Source organism: Choloepus didactylus, chromosome 9, assembly GCF_015220235.1.
Source record: "Choloepus didactylus isolate mChoDid1 chromosome 9, mChoDid1.pri, whole genome shotgun sequence".
Lineage (NCBI taxonomy): Eukaryota > Metazoa > Chordata > Mammalia > Pilosa > Megalonychidae > Choloepus > Choloepus didactylus.
This window is the reverse complement of record NC_051315.1, coordinates 1,272,817-1,294,981: the sequence shown is the minus strand read 5'-3', so window position 1 is coordinate 1,294,981 and position 22,165 is coordinate 1,272,817. Positions and strand designations below refer to the sequence as shown.

Genomic DNA, 22,165 nt, shown 5'->3' with positions numbered 1-22,165 from the left:
AAGAAAGCTACTCAAATAAATAGTGTGTGAAAACTGCTCAAATATGATAAGAAAAAATCTACTACAGATTTGAGAAACTAAGATATAAAGAAATCCATGACAATCAATCTTCTGAAAATGAAAAACAGAAAACTCTGAAAGCAGCCAGAGAAAACAACAACATATCTGTAGGGGAACAACAATTTTAATAACAGAAGATTTATCAGCAAACATCCTGGAGGTCAGAATAAAATTGCATCATGTTTTTCAAGGGCTTAAGTAAAAGAACTTTCAACCAGAATTCTTTACTCAGGGCTTAAGGAAAAAAACCTGTCAGCCAGAATCCTCTACTTATGGATTCCAGAATCTATCAGGAGTGAAGAGGAAATCAGGATATTCTCAAATGAAAGAAAACAGGAGAGTTTATTGCCAACCAGCTTACCCTAAAAGAATGGCTAAGGGAAGTTTCACAAACAAAAAAAAGATGCAATAGAAGAAGAAACTGAGAACATTGAGAAGGAGGAAAGAGAATAAGCAAAAATTCAGGTAAATGCAATAGATATTCTCTCTAATCTTCTAAATTATGTTTGGCAGTTGAAACAAAAAGTGTAACAATGATGTGGTATAAAAGTAAGTAGAGCAAATATTTTATATTAATTATATTATAAATGGGGCAAAGTAAAGATTTGTAAAGGGAGGCAACACTTCTACATTTCACTAGAACTGACAAAATGACAGCACTATTATACTGTGATAAGCTAGATATATATAATACATAGATTAACCCATTAAAAACATATACAAAGAGATACACTAAAAAATATTATATACAAATCAAAACAAAATTCTGGAACTGTTCAAGTAACCCAAGGGAGGAAAAACAAAACAGAGAAACAAAAATAATAGAGATACTAAATAGTAAACAAAAATAAAATGGCAGACATTATCCCCACACCCCAATAATTACACTAAAGGTATGTGCCATAAATGCACCAATTAAGAGAAATGTATTGGCAGAAAAAGACTGAAACTCAACTATATGTTCTCTACATGACTCAGCTATATTTTGTCTACAAGAAAACTACTTCAACTATAACAATGTAGGCAAATTAAATGTAAAGGGATGAAAAAGATATATCATGAAAATATTTCTCAAAAGAAAGCAGGATAAAGTTTCAGTGGCTGAGAGATTTCAAATGGAGTCAAGTGGTCATTCTGGAGGTTATTCTTATATATGATATAGAGATCCCTTTTTAGTCTTTACTGTATTAGAATAACCAGAAGGAAATACCTGAAGCTGTTGAACTGCAATTCAGTAGCCTTGATTTTTGAAGATGATTGTATAGCTATATATCTTATACAGTGTGGCCATGTGATTCTGAAAACCTTGTGGCTCACTCTCCATTTATCCAGTGTATGTATAGATGAGGAGAAAATTGGGAACAAAAAGAAAATGAATAAAATCTTGGTATGAGGAGTTTGGGATATTTTCGGTATTCGGTTTTGCTTTTATTTTTATTCTTACTTATATGTTTTTGGAGTATTGAAAATGTTCAAAAATTATGGTGATGAATGCACAACTATATGATGATACTGTGAACAACTGATTGTACACTTTGGATGATTGTATGGTATGTGACTATATCTCAATAAAATTGCATAAAAAGGAAAGAATGAGTCACTATACTAATATTTGTTAAGTAGACTTCAGAGCAATGAAAATTACCATAGACAGAGAGATCAAAGAAGCTCTAAAAAAATGGAAGAATATTACATGTTCATAGATTGGAAAATTAAATTTGTTAAGATGTCAATTCCAAGGTAATTTATAGATTCAACACAATCCCAGTCAAAATTCTAACAATCTTCTTTGCAGAAATGGAAAAAAACATCAAATTTATATGAAAGTGTAAGGGACCTGAGGAGCCAATGTCATCTTGGAATAGAGGAACATAATTGGAAGACTAACAATTCCCTGACTTTAAAACTTATTACAAAGCTACAGTGGTCAAGCCAGCATGGCACTGACACAAGAACAGACCAATGGAATTGCATTGAGAGTCCAGAAATCAACCCTCATATTTATGGTCTACTAATTTTCCCAAGGGTGCCAAGTCCACTCAAATGGAAATAAGGCTCTTCAGCAAATAGTGCTGGGAAAAATGGATGTCCATGGGCAAAAGAAAGAAGTGGACCCATAGCTCACACCATGTACAAAAATGAACTCAAAATGTATAAAAGACCTAAATATAAGAGCCAAGACCATAAAATTCATGGAAGAAAGCCTAGGAAGGCATCTTCAAGAACTTGTGTTAAGCAATGTTTTCTTAGACTTTACATCAAAAGCACAAGAAGCAAAATAAAAAAAATAGATAATTGAGGCCTCTTCAAAATTAAAAAATTTTGTGCATCAAAGGACCTTAACATGAAAGTAAAAAAGGCAATCTACTCAATGGGAGAAAATATTTGGAAACCACATATCTCATTAGGGTTTATTACTATTTAAATTAAAACCAGTCTGAAATATCACTGTGGACCTATCAGAATGGTTAATATTTTTAAAGTGACAACAATTGCCTCATGGGAATGTGAAATGGCACAGCCAATGTGGAAAATGGTCTGGCAATTTCTGCAAAACTAAACAGGCATCTACCATATGACCCACCCATTGAACTGCTGAGTATTTACCCCAGAAAAATGAAGACTTGCATTCAAACAAAATTCTGTAAGTGAAATATTTATAGCAGATTAATTCTTAGTAGTCAAGAAATCGAAATAACTTAGATGTCTTTCAACGGGTAAAAGGTTAAACAAATTAGTTATCCACATAATGGAATACTACTCAGCAATAAAAAAGAACTGTCGATGCACAACAACAATCTGAATGAATTGCCAGATAATTATGTTAACTGGAAAAAAATACAAAATGTTACATACTGCATGACTGCATTTATGTAACATTATTTAAATGATAAAATTAGAGAAAGCACCATATTAGAGGTTACAGCGGGTCTCGAAAGATGGAGGCATGAAGGAAGGAGTGTTGGCTACAAAAGAGCAACTGAGGGATATTCATTAGAGAAATTTTCTGTCTCCTGATTGAATGTTGAGTTGTACTAAAATTCCTTGTTATGGGAGTATCGGTTTGTCTAAGTATTGTGGAAAAACAGGAAAAGAGTACACGTGATCTCTGTGTATTTTTTCTTACAACTGCATGTAAATATACAATTATCTTAAAACAGAAAGTTTAATTTAAAAAAAAAGAAAATAATAGAGAGTGATGTCATCGACATTTGGTTATAAGACATCCTTTGAAAAGTCTCTCCAGAGATTTAGCAAATAAAAGGACAAATCCCACTTGCTGAGAATTCTGGAGGAGGGTAGAGACCAGAGAAGAACTTCACATACACTACATAAGAGAAACAGAAAAAACTCAGAAGGAATCTGTCCCAGCCTGCCAGTCAGTTCCTGTTCCCCTCCCCTCACTCAGTCCCACACAGCTGGGGAGTCACACAGAGGCAGCATGGCCCAGGTCCCTGCCACCACAGGCAGAAACTGTAGAGTGACTCACAGCAGCAAGTTACACCTCCAAACACACCCAGACACAGGGGTCTAAGTCCACAGAGACTCAGTGTGAAACACAAATTACCCAGGGGTGCTGCATACAAAAGGGCCCACAGTGGTGGCAGGGGTAGCAACCAGGTTAGAAAGGCTAGAACAGTTTTGGTCTCCCTCAATCCATTTTCTCTTGCCTGGACCACCTAATGGCAAAACATATTTTTCTGAGGTGACCCACCTTTCTGCATTGACTCCATGTAGATCCCTGGGGCAGGAAACTATAACAGAGAAGAAACAGGAGACAGAAAACCTCTGAGGAAAACAGTGTGGGTTAAACTGAACTGACAAAATATTAGTGTAAGGAAAATGGAGCACTGAATGTTGGAGAGAATTTAAACAACTTGTAGGAGCTGGAGAGAAAACTCTGCACAAAATCAAAAGGAACAGATCAAGATTCCCAGAGAAGGAATAGAGGAAAGGAAGTTGTCTCCTGGAATTGAAACAATGGCACAAAAAGTGCAATATTAAACATCACACTAAATGTCCAGGGTGTGAATCAGATGAAGAAGAGCTAAGAATATCTGAAAAGTTAAAAATGGGCTATTCTAAGGTCTAGAATAAGTTAGATGAAGTATCAAATACAAAGCCAATCAAAAATAAAACTGTAGACAAGAAGGAGAAATGGATCTTCTGTGTAAACTTATCAAGATAATTATATGCCTGGACAAACATACTAAGAAATAAGAACCTACAGCCCAGCCAAGGGAACAAATTAAAATTGTAGAGAAGACACAGAATTTGGAACAACTAATCAAAGAAGTTTAAACTAATCTCCTGAATCAATTCTAGGAAATGGAGGAAAATAGGTATAAGGAGATAAAGAATATTAAAAACAAAATGTATGTGTATGAAGAATTTGAAAATATATAAAGAAATATAACAGAAATTATGGGATGAAAGTCAGTATTAGAGGTTAAAAATGCACTGGAGGCATGTAATGGCAGATTTGAACAGGCAAAAGAAAGAATCAGCAAACTACAAGACAGGACAATCGAAATCATACAGTCAGAAGAAAAGATAGAGAAAAGAACAGAAAAAATTGAGCAGCGTCTTGGGATTTGAGTGACAGCACAAAGTGCAGAAACATATGTGTCAAAGGTGTCCCAGAATGAGAAGAGAAAGAAAAAGGGGCACAAAGCATATATGAGGAAATAATGGCTGAAATCTTCCCATCTCTTATCCAATACATAAATATTCATCCAAAAAGTGCAATGGACTCCAAACAGAATAAATCCCAATAGATCTATTCCAAGAACCATAATAATCAGAATGTCAAATGCCAATGACAGAGAATTCTGAAAGCAACAAGAGAAAAGTGATTCATCACATACAAGGGATCCTCAATTAGCCTAAGCACTGAGATCTCATCAGAAACCATGGAGGCAAGAAGGCAGGGGTATGATATATTTAAGATACTGAAAGAGAAAAATTACACCCCAAAGTTCCTGATCCAGCAAAGCTTTCCTTCAAAAATGAGGGAGAACTTAAAATATTGACAAAGAAATCCTAAGAGAATTTGTCAAAAAGACACCTATCCTAAAAGAATTACTAAACTGAGTTGTGCAGATTGAAAGGAAAGACAAGAGAGAGTGTCCTGAAGTAGTTTGAAGAAATGAAGATCATCAGTTAGGACAACTAAAAGGGTAAATGCAAAACCCAACAGTAACATAGCCTCAATATACAACTCAACTCTTTAACTAATACACAGATCAGAATACAATTGAACAAAAAAGTGTATTTCCTGATAATGGACATGCAGAATATAAAGTAGAACAAAACAACATAAAGTGGGGAAACAGAAGAATATGGGAGCAGAGAACATATTGCTATTGAAGCTAAGTTGTTATCTTTTCAAATTAGTAGGTTATAGATGTGGGTTGTGTAATATAAACCCCAGGGTATACACAGGGAAAGGATTTTTAAAATATACAGAATCAGAAAGGAGAAAGGATCAGATACATCACAAAAGATCAACTATACAAAAAAGGAGTTTTTTCATTTTTTTGTTTTTTTACAAGGATCATCTCTGTTTTATTTATGTTTTACAAAGTAAAGATTTAAATTGGATACATTTGGGCACAGTAGATATTTGACATGAAAAATAGTTGTATCAGAATGGGCATCAGAAAAATAGCAACTCATCTTACACATAATAGCTTGAAAATATCCCTCTCTCTGAACACTTAAGTGTTACAAAACCTGGGACTGTTGTACACTGAATACTACTTTTTAATTAAATCTTGCTTGAAAATAATCTTCTAAAAAATGCTTTGAGTTACAATTCACGTAGTTACTAAACATGAGACTTTTACATTTTACAAAGAGTTTAAACAAATATATCAAACAATTATAGTTCAGTATCTCTTAAAATAGCTATTAATTAGGTTCAAAGATGCACAGCTCTATGATTTCCCATAAGTTGGGGTTCTCCATTGCAGCTGCCACTCTTTCTTTATCATTTGTCTGCTTGTTAATGTCCTCTTCTCTTGAGTGGGTTCCTTCAGAAATGTTTAAATGGCAAACATCACTGAAGTTTTACTCTTAAGCATAGCCCAATAATATTCACCAAAGAGCAGTGTGGTACTGTTGGTGTGAACCTGATAATAACCAGATAGTCTTCTTCATTTATCTCCTGAACTTCTACGCAACTTTCCTTTACAACTTCCAGTTCTTCTGAAGTATTGGGCTTCTCTGGGTCTTGGATCGTTTGTATCAAATCTTAAACCTCTAGCACCTTCTATTCCATGATCTGGGGCCACCGGGCAGCTTCTGGCTCATAAAGGCCTGAGAGCCACAGGACTCTGTTCAGTGTCCGGGAGAGAAGCCCAGAAAACCACTCCATCCTCATGCTCTGCCATCCCTGGTGACTGATCCACTCGAGCTACCATCTGTCAGCAGCCGGCCAGCAAAGGAGGTTTTAATAAAGGAAAAGAGAGGCAAAAAGAATGATATATTAAACCAAAAAAACAAAATTGCCAGAGTAAGTACTGCCTTTACAGTAGTAATACTGAATATTAATGGATTAAAGTCCCCAATCAAGACACATAGAATAGATTTAAAAAAATGACCAAACTATGTGTTGTTTACAAGAGTCTCACTTAGACGCAATGACACAAGTAGATTGAAAGTGAAAGGATGGAAAATTATATTCCATGCAAATTGTAACCAACAAAGAGCTGGGGTAGCTATGTTAATATTGGATAAAATAGACTTTAAGTCAAAAGAAATTGTAAGAGACAAAGAAAAAAAGTTTATTAATAAAAGGGCTAATCCCCCAAAACAAATAACAGTCATAAATATTTAATCACCTAACCACAGTGCCCCAAAATACATCAGGGAAAAACTGGCAAAACTGAAAATAGAAATAGATGTTTCTACAATAATATTTGGAGACTTCAGTACACCACTTTGATCAATAGATAGAACATCTAGACAGAAAACCAATAAGGAAACAGAGAACTTAAATAATATGATAAATGAACTAGAACCAACAGACATATGCAAAATGTCACACACATAAATGGCAGATATGCATACTTCTAGGTGTACAAGGATCATTCTCCAGGATAAACCACATGTACAGTCACAAAGCAACACTCAATAAATTTAGAAAAATTGAAATCACAAAAAGCATCCTCTTGGAAAATAATGGAATGAAGCTGTCAATCAAAAGTGGGTGAAGAACTGAAAAATCCACAAATATTTGAAGTTACATAAAACTCTTAAACAGTCATGCAGTCAAAAAAGAAACTACAAGGGAAATTAGTCAATATCTTGAGACAAATAAAACAAGAACACAATATATCAAAATTTATGGGAGCAGTGAAGACAGTGCTGAGAGGGAAATTTATAGCCCTAAATATCTACATTACAAAGAAGAAAAAGATAAAATCAAAGACCTACCTGCACACCTGAAAGAACTAGAGAAAGAACAGAAGACTAACACCAGAGTAAATAGAAGGGAAGAAATAACAAAGATCAGAGCAAAAATAAATGAGTTGAGAATAAATAAAATAGAGAGAATTAGCAGTCACAAATTGGTTCCTTGAAAAGATTAGTAAAATTGACAAACCCTTACCTAGATTGACAGAAAAAAAGAGATAAGATTCAAATAAATAAAATCAGAAATGAGAGGAGGGATGTTACTACTGACCCCACAGAAATAAAAAGGATCATAAGAAGACACTATGGACAGCTGTATACAAATACCCTAGATGAAATGGACAAATTCCTAGAAACACATGAACAATCTACTCTACCTTTGCAAAAATTTGAATACTTTAAATGACCCATTACAAGAAAAGAGATCAAATCTGTTCTTGAAAACCTCCCAACAAAAAAAGCCTAGGATCAGATGGCTTCACAGACAAATTCTATCAAATATCCCAAGAAAAATTAACACTAATCCTGCCCAAACTCTTCCAAAAAATTGAAGGTGAGGAAACACTACCTAATTCATTCTATGAGGCAAACATTACTCTAATACTAAAGCCAGATAAACATAATACCAAAAAAAAAAAAGACCAATTTCTCTAGTGAATATAAATGCAAAAATCCTCATCAAAATACTTGCAAATCAATTCCAACAGCACATCCAGAGAATTGGACACCATGATCAAACAGTTATATCCCAGGTATGTAATGGTGGTTCAACATAAGAACATCAATTAATGTAATACACCACATTAAGAAATTGAAGGGGAAAACCACATGATAATCTAGATTGATGCAGAAAAGGCATTTGACAAAATCCAGCATTCTTTCTTGATAAAAACACTTTGAAAGATAGAAGTAGGAGGAAACCCTCAGCATGATAAGGGCATGTAAGAAAAACTTACCCCTTATCATCTTACTCAATGGTGAAAAATTGAAATATTTCCTATTACGATCTGGAACACAGCAAGGATTCCCACTGTCACCACTGTTATTCAACATTGTGATAGAAGTTCTAGCTAGAGTAGCTTGGCAAGAAAAATAAATAAAAAGCACCCAAATTGGGACAGGAAGATGTTAAACTTTCACTGTTGCAGATGACATAACCCCATATATAGAAAGTCCACAAAACTCTACAACAAAGCTACTAGAGCTAATAAGTGAGTTCAGCAAAGTGACAGGATATAAGATCAACACACAAAATTCAGTACTATTTCTATACACTACCATTGAGCAATCTGAGGAGGAAATAAAAAAATATTTCCTTTTATAATAGCAAATAGAAGAATCAGACATCAAGGGATAAATTTAACCAAGGATGTAATGGATTTGAACACAGAAAACTATAAAACACTGCTAAAATAAATCAAAGAAAATCTAAATAAATGGAAGGGCATGCCATGTTCACAGATTGTAAGACTAAACTTTGTTAAGATATCAATTCTACCCAAATTGATTTACAAATTCAATTCAATCTCAATCAAACTTTCAACAGCCTACTTTACAGAAATGTAAAAGTCAATTGTCAAATTTATTTGGAAGGGTAAAGGGCTCCGCATAGCCAAAAAATCTTGAAAAGGAAGAACAAAGTTGGAGTACTCCCACTTCCTGACTTTAAAGCATATTACAAAGCTGCAGTGTTCAAAAGAGCATGGCACTTATATGTGAATTAGCCAAGTTACTTATTCTGCTACCATTACTAAATGGTTCTGTGATTTATAGTCCTCATTTATTGTCATAAATAGATCACATGGTCATTTACATTTTATCAATTATCATTTTCTTTATGATGGAAGCCTAGCTGAAATTTTAATCTTAAATGTGTAACTAAGATGTATATCAATTTTGATCAAAATCAGGCACTGTGTTTTTCTAAAATGATCCTGAGGCAAACAGAAAGATAAGCAATTTTTAGAAATCAAGTTAAAAGGCCAATTGATTAAAATGGAGTTCTGATTTTATAGTCCATAGTGAATAGTGAGTATACTTTATCCCAAAAATTTAGAATTTGAACAAACAGCAAATTCTAATATGTCCTTTTTGTGAAATTTTTAACAGGTGAACTTTAATAAAAGTCAACCTTATTAACTTAAAAAAACAGTATGGTACTTGCCAATGGAATTGAATTGAGAATTCAGACATAGATGTTCATTTCTATGGCCAATTGATATTTGACAAAGGCTGCCAAATCCAGTGAACTGGGACAGAACTGTCTTTTCAGCAAATGGTGCTTGGATAACAGTATGATCTCACCGATGTGAACTAATTATAGTACCCCAACTCATAGAGTTACAGGGTACCAGGAGGTAGTCTGAGGTAGAGAATGGGGTGCTGCTGCTTAATTTGTACAGAAGTTCTATTTAGGTTCATTGGAAATGTTTGGAAATGGATAGAGGTTTTGGTAGCACATGATCATGAGTATAATCAACAGTGTTGAATTATGTATGTGACAATGGTTGAAAGGAGAAGTTTTGCATTGTGTATATTACTAGAATGAAAGTTAGAAGATAAAACATGATGCTATATAACACAGTGAACCATGTTGTGGATGATGGTCTGGGGTTAATAGTACAAGCATAAGAATGTTCTTCTATAAATTATAACAAATGTATGACAGTATTGCAAGATGTTAATAATAGGGTGGTATATGGGAAAATAAACCTAATGCAAGCAATGGACTATAGTTAACAGTAATATTTTAGAATTCTTTCATCAATTGCAACAAAGTTGAGAATGTTGTATTTTTGCATGACTTTTCTGTAAATCTACTACTTCTCTAATTAAAAATAATAATAATAATATTTTAGGAAAAGACTCATTTACCAATCACAATGTGTGTACACTATTTGAATCATCAATCTTTACAAACCCTATTTGAATCAGCATTCAAAAAAGCAAACCTTTATAAATGTATTACTTTTATGACAGTTGGAAATTGGAAAATATGTTAGGTAGTTATTTTTAATAGTGCTGGGGTTATGTTTTTTAAACTTTGTCAACCTTTGGAGATGCAAACTGAAATGTTTCTTGGTTAAATGATACTGTATCTGAGATTTATTTCAAAATAATATGGGAGAGGAGAAATTGGTAGGAAGTAGAGAGGAATCAAGACTGGCCAAGATTTTTCCTCTGGGTTATGGATAAATGAAGATCAATTGAGGTGGAGTTAAAATGATCTTAAACTGCACACTTTGTCCTCTTCACCTATTCCTATCCCAAGTTTCTATCCATATACTATCTGAAAAATTTTGCATCAGCTTAAGGCTTGAAGCAAAGAGACGTTGGGCATGATCATTCACTAATGATGACTAAAGCCATCTAATTAAACTCCATGAAAACATAATTTAAAACAATGCTTATTGTTTGGCAATGGGAATTACGGCCAAAATGAAAGTGGGAGGGAACAGGCTCTCAAAAGCTCAGTCTCCAAAACTAAACTCAGTAATAGCCCCCTTCTATTTAATTTATGTCTGAATATCTTGATTCAGGTTTTGGACAAGCTAGAAACGTGCACATGTGCTACAGCAAACAGGGAGCTGAGCACCCTCCTCTGCTTATGACAAGGTTTACTGCAGAGACCCAGCAAGACCTTAAGATTCAGCTGACCCTGTTCTGTAAAAACAAACCCCAGTTGCTTTTGGCAGGCATTCTGCAGCATTCTATTCAATCAGTTGACTGGATTACATCTATTTGAGGTGCATTGTGCAAACCACAGATGCTGTCAATCCCATCTGGAGGCAAAATCCAAAATCCTACTAGGGCTAACCAGTGATGAAACCTGTTCTCAAACCTTCCAGGTGGATATCATCCCTTCTCTTCACTGTGGATCAAAGCTCAGAGCCCCCACTAACTACTGTGCAGCCACTTGAATGAACTAATGAAATTCTATCCCCCAAAAGCATCTTTAATCCTTCTTCTGACCCTGGGCCAGCCTGCTTCAATGCAGGGATGGGACAGCTCTCCACTGGGAGGTGAGTTCATCAAGCTCTATAATTCCCGTAACAGAAAACTAAACCAGTGACAATGAAAACTTCAATGAGCAGCTCAGCCAACTTGGGTCCCTAGACAGTGAGAACTGAGCATGGCATGATACTAGAATCCCCTCTCTTCCAGGTGATAGGATGTAACCCTGCACCCTGAGACTTGATATAACATGTTCCCCCTTAATCTCCACCACCACCAGCCCCTGCCCTCCTCTCAATCACTACCAAATATATCCAACCTCTAAGACTGGGTTTCTGCTCTGTCACCAAGTTTATATTCTCATTCCCATCTGGCCATGACCGACATTTCCCAGGCCCTTCCAGGCCTCCCTTCATTCAAGAGCTGAAACCTGATTCCTCCACCCCACAGCTACAGACAACTCAAGATGTCATCACTCACCTGACTTTGAGTTTTACCAGCCCTCAAAGATTCAAGCTCATGTTTCCTGAATGCCAGGAGACAGAAACTGTTGTTGATTTTTCTGCACTCTCCAACCAGATCCCACCTCCCAAATAAGAATCATACTGGATCAGAAATATTTCATACTCCCCCAGATACATGGGTGACTCGACTAAACTGAGCTCAACAAACATGTCTTGAGTTCCCACATATGCTTGGCACTTTGCTGTTGGAATTGTACAGATTGATATGACACAGTTCTTGCCCTTATGGAGCTTGCTGCTAACTGGGAAAACATTCACTTAAACACAGCACTTCCATCTAATATGGTGAATGAAGTGGTGACTGCTTTGAGAGGATATGAATCTGTGGCCCATTGAGACCACAGCAGGGGTCTTCCCAGCGGAGGGAGAGAGGGGAGAATGTGGGAGAAGGATGCAAGACCAGAAAAGGCAGAAAGCATTCCCCAGTCCTGGAAAGGGCACATCCATCAGGATTCTGTAAGTGACAGTCACTTGCCTTAACCACTTGTGGCAACCCAGGAAGACAGCAGGACCTCAGGGGCATTTCCCTTTGTGGGGGCCTGAAGGAGACAGCACCAAGGCCTGGGGTTCCAGCCTCAGCAAGGAGCCCCACACTGAAGCTTGGGAGGGAAGCCCTAGCACTGTCTGCCTGCAAGGAGGAGGCCAGAGCCCAGGTGGACTCAGGTCATGATGAATCAAAGATAGTCAGTGTAGACAATGAACAGAGTCCTCCCAGGTGTTCTGTTAGAGGTAAGATCCTGTTAACCTACAGGGAATCTTGAGGTGGGCAGAAGGAATTCAGGGAAGGCTTCATGAGAAGCTGGTGGGTAAACTGAGTTTTGGAGAGTGAGTCAGAGGTAATCAAGAAAGGGCACAAAGGAGATCCAAGTGCAGTGAACAATGTAGAGGGCCTGGAATAAAATCTCAGCAGATTGGCACCAGCATATTTGCCTCTGGGTCCAGGCCCATGATCCTCTTAGATTTGGCCTGCTGCTATTTCCCAGACTCTGAAATCATATATATTTGCATGGTCCACTCTGGCCTTCTGTCCCTTTTCTCATGAACTACCCCAGAACCAAAGCCAAAAGAATGCCTCACTTACTTCATCATTTATTTGTCATTCATGATCTTTGTTTACAGCCAGCATGAAAGAACATTCAAACTGAAGTTGGCTGAGCCATAACTTAGTCTAAAATTGTCTTTTTTTTGCAGGTGGAGAAACTGAAGGCCAGAGAAGGGGAATGACTCATCAGTTGCCATAAAAAGAACCAGATCCCCTGAATAATAATCCCACAATCATGGGATTGGCAGCTGGTTTGCACAGTTCCAGGGGGAGCATTCACATTGTACTCTCTGTGGATGGGTTCCCAAGAACCTCCTAAACTATGCGGCCATGTGGGCTCTGCAAAGAGCTCTACACCACTCTCCTGTGTTAAAGGACCACACAAAGGGTAGCCACTATAGTCCTGGGCTTCCAGCAGCTTCCTTTGGACATTAGCGCCTAGCAGAATGGGAGTTGTGGTAATGGAGAGAAATGGCAGAAAATGGCATCAGAGCTCTCCCACCTCAGAGTCTCCAGTGCCCCATGTCAAGGGGAGGGAATCGTGTCTTCTTCAGCATCAGAACCTCACTCAGCAGGGAGAGGAGTCTGAGATGACCCTGCTGCTTCCCTCTTCTTGTTCTGACAAGCCCCTCCCCTTCCCACTTAGCACACACCCTCTCAATTCTCTGCTGCTTCACCTAGAGGACACATCCACCCCCAGGACAGAAAATGTCTAAGAAGGAGACTTCCCCAGGGTAGAAATAGAGGACAGGAGATGTGTTCTTGTCACTGCAGCAGCATGGGCTGAGTGGGGCACTTTAAATCCCCTGTCTGTGCCTGGCTGGTGGCTGCCAACCCCTGGCCACCAGAGTCCACCCCAGGTGGCATCATCACAATTGTGCCATGGTTGACTAAATGCACTTTTTGAAAGAGGGAACTTGAGTTAGAAAGTAATGACACCCTTTTTGATGAAGAAGCTGATGAAAAGGAGAAGAGAGACATGTGGACAATGTGGAGGTTCCCAGACCCAGAGTCCAGACCAGGCAAGAGCTCTCCTGCCAAGAGGGGATCCTGGGTGGCTGAAGGATTCATGGGAAGACCAGTGAGGGAGCTGGGAGCAGCACCAGGGAGATCTCAGACAAAAGAGAGGAAACAAACACTCCCAGGTGTGTGACATCCTTGTAGGTTAAGCAGCCCTAGTAGCCCAAGCATCCTCCAAGGAAGAGGCCCAGGACTGGGTGATAAAAGCACCTGTGTGTGTTGGAAGTAGCAGGAGGTACAGAAATTATAATAAGAAACCTGATGTGCTGTGGGCCAAACACCATCATTATCTGCTATGCACCTGAAGAAAGGCTCTATCTGGATGGGTGCTTTCAGCAAGAAACAAAAAACACAACCAAAATGGCCTAAATGAACACAGGCATTTACTGTTTCACAAGTATTCTCAGATATGATGACTTCACGGTCAACATGATGGTGTCATCAATGATTCAGGTTCTTCCCATCTTTCCACTCTAATATTCCCAGCTTATTGAGGTGGTCCTTACACTTGTTGTCTCATGATCACAAAACAGCTACCACAGTTCCAGGCATCACATGCAGATGTGAAAAGACATGGCAAAAGCAGAAATGAGAACACTCACCTTTGGACATTCCCCCTCCCCCAAGCAAATTTTTGTTCACCCCTCCAAGTCCAGGTTTATATCTCCCCACCCATTAGTAAATCAATCACTAGCCACAAAAGCAAAATTACCATGACTAGTTTTTGAGGGTCAGCCCTTGGGCCTTGGAGAGTCCCAGTTGCCCCCATGTGCATGGCAGCCTGAGTGACCAATGCCTGAGAAAATAAAATTAGAGATTAACCAGAAAGGAGGAGAAAATGGCCTTGGGGAGGATCTGCCATGGGAGATGAGACTTAAAACCAAAGGAAAGCAATGGCTGTGGTGGAATTATAGGCATCTGCAGACTTAAGGGGAACTTATTTGTGGCCACTAGGCCTTTGCAGAGTTCCTGAATAGAATTGCATGTTTGGCTGCACAGGTTCTGCTTCCCTGCCAGACCCATTCTGCCAGGGCCACTAGGCCTTCTCCAACCTCTGCCTCACGGTGATTTAGGGTGGAGGCTGCAGGCTCTGGGAGGGGAAGGAACTCACCCTCTGCAGCACAGCAGCTCCCAAAGCTCAGGTGTCCAGCTCTCGGTGGAGCTCACATACTCCGGCAGGACCCCGTGCAGTTCAGCAAGCACGCCTTCCAGCCCTGACCCCAGACCTGGGTCAGCAGCTCCCCCACTGTCAGGGAGTGGAGGTGGGGGGCAGACACCACCCAGAGAGCTGGGACTTTTTAAGCCCCCATTTCCTGTTCATTCACAGCCTACTATAGCTCAGAGGGACAAGGCAGCCCCTGAGTCACCTGCTTGCTCATCGGAGCTCATGAGAGTGAGGACCCCTGGGGGCACTCCTTGGCATGGGGGGATTCTGAAGGCCTCCTGATGGGGGTCAGACTGGGACAAGGCAGGGTGATGTTTTCCCTAGTGCATGGCCTCTACCAGGGTTTCCAACTCAGGATTAGAAGTGTCCCCTGGCTCCCCAGGGCTCCAGGAGGGCTCCCAGGCAGACAGCCTCTGGCTCAGCAGGGTCTCTGAGCTCCTGGAGGGAGGCTGCCCATCCATGGGAGGGAGGGCACCTCCTGCTTCTCCAGGGCCACTGGCTTCCCTAAATGCCCTCGGTCAACACAAGGGCTGGGGAGGTCCCTTCCCCAGGAGCCACCTCTCCACAAGAAAGTCCACAGTCACCAAGTGGTTAGGGGTGGTCCCATGGGTGGGGTAAGCCTGAGAGCTGGATTTGGTCAGCACAGGCCCCCTCACTGGAAGCATCCACAGGGAGCTTCCCCATGGCTGACAGGAAGGGCCATGGGGGAAGCTGGGGGCAGATGGGAGCCCAGTCTGGCTAAGGGGTGTGCTGCTGCCCAGTAGCCTGGGTGCCCCACAAGGCCCCTCCACCCTCCTCCCCTGCCCACTGACTCTCTGAGAGTTTGCTATCAGCTCAGAGCAGGGGCAAGGAGAAAATCCATTTCCCAGAACATTGAGACTTGCATGGGTTCAGTGCCTGGGGCCAGCTGCTGGGGCTGATGGGGCTGCCAGGGTTTACAGCAACCCCTCATCCATCTAGCTCAAAAGCCAAATTCTTCATGAAATCTTAAGCTTTTTAAAATCCTGGCTCTGTCACTTATCATGTGAACTTAAACTCAGTGGAGCTAAAAGGAAGGGGTTGGATGGGGTGGGGGTGGGGGTGGGTGGAGCAACCTGGCCAAGCATCTCCTGGGTGCTCCCTGTCATTGTGCTGCTTCCAGAAGCCCAGGGCACCCCAGGAGGCAGGGGAGGAGCTGCTGACAGGTCAGGCAGTCCAGGTCAGGAAAGAGCTCACCTGTTTAAGTCCCTTACCAGGTGAATGGCATAGCTGTTCAGACCCTGGGCCCCAAACTTGTTTCTATTTTTACCAGGCTTTGTAATAATGGTGGTATCTTAAAAATGCTTCTTCTCAACTAAATGTGTATGTGTGTATCTCTGTGTCTGACTCCATTTCTCTTTGTCTCTCTCTGTCTCTCCCTCCCTCCCTCTCCTGCTCTTTCTCTGGCTCCTGAAGCTGTAACAACAACCACAGCCTCTTCTTCAGAGTCCAGCATCTTCCCTCCAACATGGACTCTGGCTGAGGGGAGGGTGGGGTGGCTCCTGGTGGCCCCAAGTGCCTCCCTTTGGAGCACAGCCTTCCTGCCTCACTCACAGCCTCTGCTGGGAAAGGCAGGGGAGAGAAAGGGCATCGGCAACCACCTGCTACAAATGGGGCCTGGGGCATGGAAAACCAAAAGAGCCTGCCTGGTGCTCCTTCCAAAACCCATGGGTCTCCCAGGGGCCAGCAGAAAGGGGAGCAAGAGGGAGCTGGGGCAAGCAAGGAACCCTGCAGCATTAGTGCTGAAGCAGGGAGCTGCAAGGAAAAGGAAGGACCCCAGGCTGGGGGAAGGGGCCTGCTGACCTTTAAGTCTGTCCTGGAGCCAGGAAGGGGGTCCTGGATGGCCAACAGCCCCCCTGAGCTCAGGCCTGCATCTCATTATCTGTCCTGCCCCCAGAGACATCAAATGTCTGCTGGTTCTCCTCCTTTGCTGAGCCCTGTGTTATAGGAGCAGTGAAAGGGGAGGAGGGGCTGATGGGGACACCCCATGCTGCTCACCCCCTCCACCTTCCTCATCTCCCCAGAGCACCTCCTCCTAATTGGGACCCCACATCTTCAATGCCAGCAGAGGCAGGTGACTGGGGTGCTTATTTGGGAGAAAGCCATCCCCAAAAATCTGTGAGCCGGTTCCTTATCTATAAGAGGTTGTCATGAGGCCCCCAGGTGGTTCCAAGTTCACCTGTGCACACAGAATTCCCAGCAGTGAGGTCCAGGATCACTATTTAACTTCCTGGTGTCCCCACATGTCCCTGCACCCATTGGATTCCCAGGTGTCTCTCTCACACAAAGGGGAGGTTGTGGTGATGACCCCAGGAAATTCTTGCAGCCTATTATCAGCAATTGCATGTACAGATCCTCTGAAAGGAGCAGGTTTGCATTTCCACCTCCTAAGTGTCCTTCAGATCTGCCCTCTCTTTCCATCTCTGCCCTCCCTGCATTATCCTGGCCATTGTCACCACAATGGTGGGTCACAGCGATATTCTCCTGCCTTCAGCTCATTCCCCATTAACAAAATGCAAACCCCATTATATCACTTACCTCTGGAAACCCTTCAAAACTGCCCCATTCCTTTGAGCTGAAGCTGCAAATCCTCCGCATGGTCCAAAAGCATTGCCTGATATGGGGCCGAATTTAAGCCTCATGTCACCTCCTTCCCTTCCCTGCTCCCTCATCAAACAATCAAGTCCCCAATGTCAGGGGTGGTGTCTGATTTTACTCAGCAGGTGAACTCCAGCTTGGGGACCATCCTGGGCTCCACGAGGATGATGTTTAGTGTATGAATGAGTGAGTGAATGAATTAGCACATGATCAAAGGAGGCATTTGTCTCTCTGAAGGTTAAAAAGGACAACTCCCTTGCCCAAGGAATCCCTTATTTGGCTGAAGCCTGAGGTCCCCACCGTCAGATGCTCCCAGGTCCCTTCCAATACTGCAGAGTTGTTGTTTCAAGAGATGCAGCACATCACACATGTTCACCAGACATTGGTCCAGTCATGCTGGCATTGTGGCGTGGCTCCCTCTCACTCATCACCATGTGTGATAAGCACCTTATGTTTGCAGCAGCACCTCTGAGTGTGTCCGTGTTCTGGTTCAGGTGAGGGGGAGCGGGAGGTGCCCCTGATGACTCCAGTTATTGCAATGATTTGCACAGAGCCAGGAGTCTTGTGAGAAAAGTTAGAACAGCCTGTTTTCTGCCTTAGAGAAACTGAATGACAAGGGGAAGGAGATCCCCTGGGAAAGATAGTCCATGAAATTGCCCCACCCAGGAAGACAACAGCACAGATGTGCTGGAAGAATCTGCAGTGCTCCTGAATGGACAGGGTTGGGGTCTGCAGACCTCCTTCCCTCTCAGAGCCCACCCCAGCTGCAGGCAGTACCAGGTGGCCATGACTTCTTCCATGGCCCTGTGGGAGAGTGGGTCTAGGGCCCAGAGTTCTCAGCCATCATCAGATGGTCCCAGGCCAGGCTGTGGGGGATGCATCAGCCCCAGCTCCAGGCAGGGGGTGAAGAAGCATCTCAAGGGCCTCAGTCAGAACCAGGGAAACCAGCCCAGCACCCAGGTCAGCACAAGAGGGGAGGAGAGGATGGACAGAGCCCAGAATATGCATGTGGCTCAGAGCCAGGTACCTGGAGCCCACCAGCCCTTCACAGGTGAGTATGAGCCACAGCCCCCAGCCCTGCACCTGTCCATAGGTACACAGGTGGGAACTGGGCACCCACACACAGCAGGAGGAATGGCCACTTTTCTTCAGTACTTTTTACATATGAATCCTCCTCCTCCCCTCATACCCTAGAGGGGCAGAGAATTTTACCCTCCCCAGTGCACTGATGGGGAAACTGAGGCACAAAGAGCCACAGGCTCAGTCTCTGATGCCAGGCAGTCCTCCTTTGTGATGCTTGCCTCATGCTGTGAAAACATTTGCTGAAAGAATAAGTTGAGTAGTGAACAGATCTGTTCTTGGGCCTCCATTGTCACTCTCCAAAATCCATTTCCTGCATCTGCAGCACGTGTATGAAAATGTGTCCCTTTCATGGGATGGCTGTGAAGAGAAGGCCACCCAGAGTGGGTCATCAAGAAATTCCCCTTCCCCTCCCTGCCCCCTCCCTTCTGGGGCACACTCTGCACATTTATAAGCAAAGCACATGACGCTAGTGCTCTGTGAGGTTCTTTTGACTCTGACATTTTAGGGTCTGAGGAAGACCTTGGGCCTGGCCAGGACTGGGGTGTGGAGAGCCAGCCTGACACAGAAGGACCCCTCATGCAGTGGATTCTTGACCCCCAGCCCTGATGGGCCCATTGGTGTCTTAAAAGTCAGGGGGAGGGGTGGAAAGAAAGGTCTTCAGGAAGCAGGGGAAGAAAAGAAGCCAAGTTTCTGGGTTGATGACCCGAGACTACAGGGTGGAAGGACTCTCCAAACATTCTCCTTTATCAGGAAACTAGAATGTGACTCACCCCATGGTCCCCCAGAGCTTTCTGCTCTGAGCAGGGCTGCAAATTGCTGAGCTCATTAGGCTGCATTCTGTAAGCTCCGCCCCCTGGAGAACAGCCTCCTGCACAGGCAGTCACTTGCCCTGAGAACTGTGCACTCGAGCCTGCTGCCCTCTACAGTCAGGAGAAGGTGCTGTGGGCTGCATGGCCCTGTGGGTGATGGGTGGTCCCAGCAGGCCAGGCAGGGATAAATGGGCAGGGGACCCAGCATCACCATTCCATGGGGAACTTTTCAGCCACAGTCCCTGGATTCAGCCTGGCAAGGCTGTTACTGCCAGTGCTTTGCATCTAAAGGCACCGAGGTCCAAACAGTGGAAGAGTTCATGTGGCTAGAGAGTGATGGGGGAGGGGTTTGGGGGTGGGGGTGCTTTTCCCAAGCCAGCCCCCTCCTTCTGGTGTGGAACGTGATTCTGCAGCAGAGGTTAAGGGCAGGCAGCAGGAAGAAGTCCTCATGAGGTGTCCTAATAGCTTTTGTTGGTCTGGGGTGGGTTATAAACATCCCTGAGGATGGTGGGGAGAGTTGATGGCTTCAGAAGATGGTGACATGTTGGGTGATGGTGGCTGCTCTGAGCTCAGTGAGGAGCAAAGTGAGGTCTGGGAGGTTGAGAGATAGCACCCAGGGTTGCCACTCCCAGTGCCCCTCCTCTGGGCTTTCTGAGCCTCCAGTTCCTGCTGGAGATGATGGCAAATCCACCTTCCTCCAAGTGCCAGCAGCCCAGCTAATGGACTCTGTCAGCACTGGTCTGAAAGAAGGAGGAAGACACCAGATTAAAATGTCATTTTTATGTATTTACTTTCCACAATTCCTTGTACTAATTTCTTCCGTTCTGTCTCACCACAAGAAAAATTGAGAGAGATGCAGCAGGATCCACAATGGAATGAAATGTTCAATTTTCAGTTTTTCAGCTGCCAGACTGGGTCTTGAAACTCACATATTAGGCAACAGTTAGAAAAGTCAAAACATTTGATTTGCAAGAGCCAAGTTGTGGTAAGAAAGTAAAAGCTTTTGAGACTCTGAAAGGGAACCCAGAGGGAAGCAGAGGTAGCTTTAGCACACAGCAAAAGACTACAAAGTGCAAAGAGGTGGACAGGGCCTGCAGAGAATAGAGGGGGGCTCCCAGGATTAGGAGAAGAAGGAGGTTTGGAGCATTTGCCCTTTCCTGGCTTCTCACAGTGCCTGAGGGAAGGGACAGTGCCTTGAATCCTGGGATAAGAATCTTAAGAGGGGCTGGGGAGTGGCCCTTAGAACACACTCTTTCCTTCAATCCCCCAGATGTCCTTGAGAAGTGGGCTTTCAGATGAGAAAGCAAAGGCTTGGGCATATCAGCAAGAAGCATTTTAGTTCTTTTAGAAGTTAGGCCATTCAGGCTCTTCCCAAGTTTAAATACTCTGTGATTCAGTTAGTTGTGTCTTTGATGCTCTCTGTGTGTGAATGTGTGTGTGCCTGAGGATGCAGAAGTGAACAGTACTAGTTACCAACAGTAAGTAAAATATGAAAACCCAGAGACTTAACATTGAAACTTATCAAAATGGTAAAGGACAACTTAATAACAGAAAGAACTAGTTTTGTCAGGAAGGTTATCAGTTGTGTTTGCATTTTCAGCTTCTAACCCCCAATATAGTTGGTGCTTGGATTTTCCTGAATTTATGCACACACAAGCATTCACACACACACACACACTCACATGTGCATACACAGTGCACACTCACTCATACACATCACACAAATGTGCATATTCACACATATGCATGCACAATACCCACATTCACATGCATGTGTACATGCTCACACACATGCACAAATACAGTGCACATGCACAGGTGCACATGTTCATGATCACACATTCATGCACACACATGTACATGCTCACATACATGTGCACACAGAATGCATGCTCACACATTCACACATACACATGCTCACATACATGCCTGCACATATATATAATCACACATGTGCACAGGTACATGCTCACACATTCCCATACATGCACACCACACATATGTACATTCACACACATGCACATCACATGTATGCACTCATTCATGCACATGCATGCATACATCCCCAACAGATTCCAGGGGACTGTGTTGTTCTACTTAGTTTCTATGCAGTTGGCCCCTGGGAGCTGGGTTCCTGTTTCAGTTTTCCAAGTGCAAGTTCCATTTCACCTGCAAGCATCAACCTGGGACCCTGATCATCTGGATCAGTCCAGACTCCACCCCCCCAACATTCAGGGTCTATCCCATTCCCAGCCTGGGCTTGGGAGCTGTTTGAGTCCCACAGATCCTCCCCAGAATCTCAATGCTGCCATCCCCCAGGTTAGGAATATGGACCCTGTTCAGAGACCCTGTGGCCCTTTGCCACCACCCAGATGGAGCAGGAGGGAGCAGGCCTGGCACCTTCAAGACTGAAATGTCCCAGGAAGACTACAGGGACCAAGCAAAGTGCACTCTTTGAACTCCATTGGATGGG

The 22,165-nt window shown here is 42.5% G+C and overlaps 1 pseudogene; it reads right to left on the bottom strand.

Moving 5' to 3' along the window:
- Window positions 1–5,973: 5,973 nt before the first annotated feature.
- On the bottom strand, window positions 5,974–6,439 carry LOC119544970 (annotated as a pseudogene).
- Between the last annotated feature and the right edge of the window lie 15,726 nt (window positions 6,440–22,165).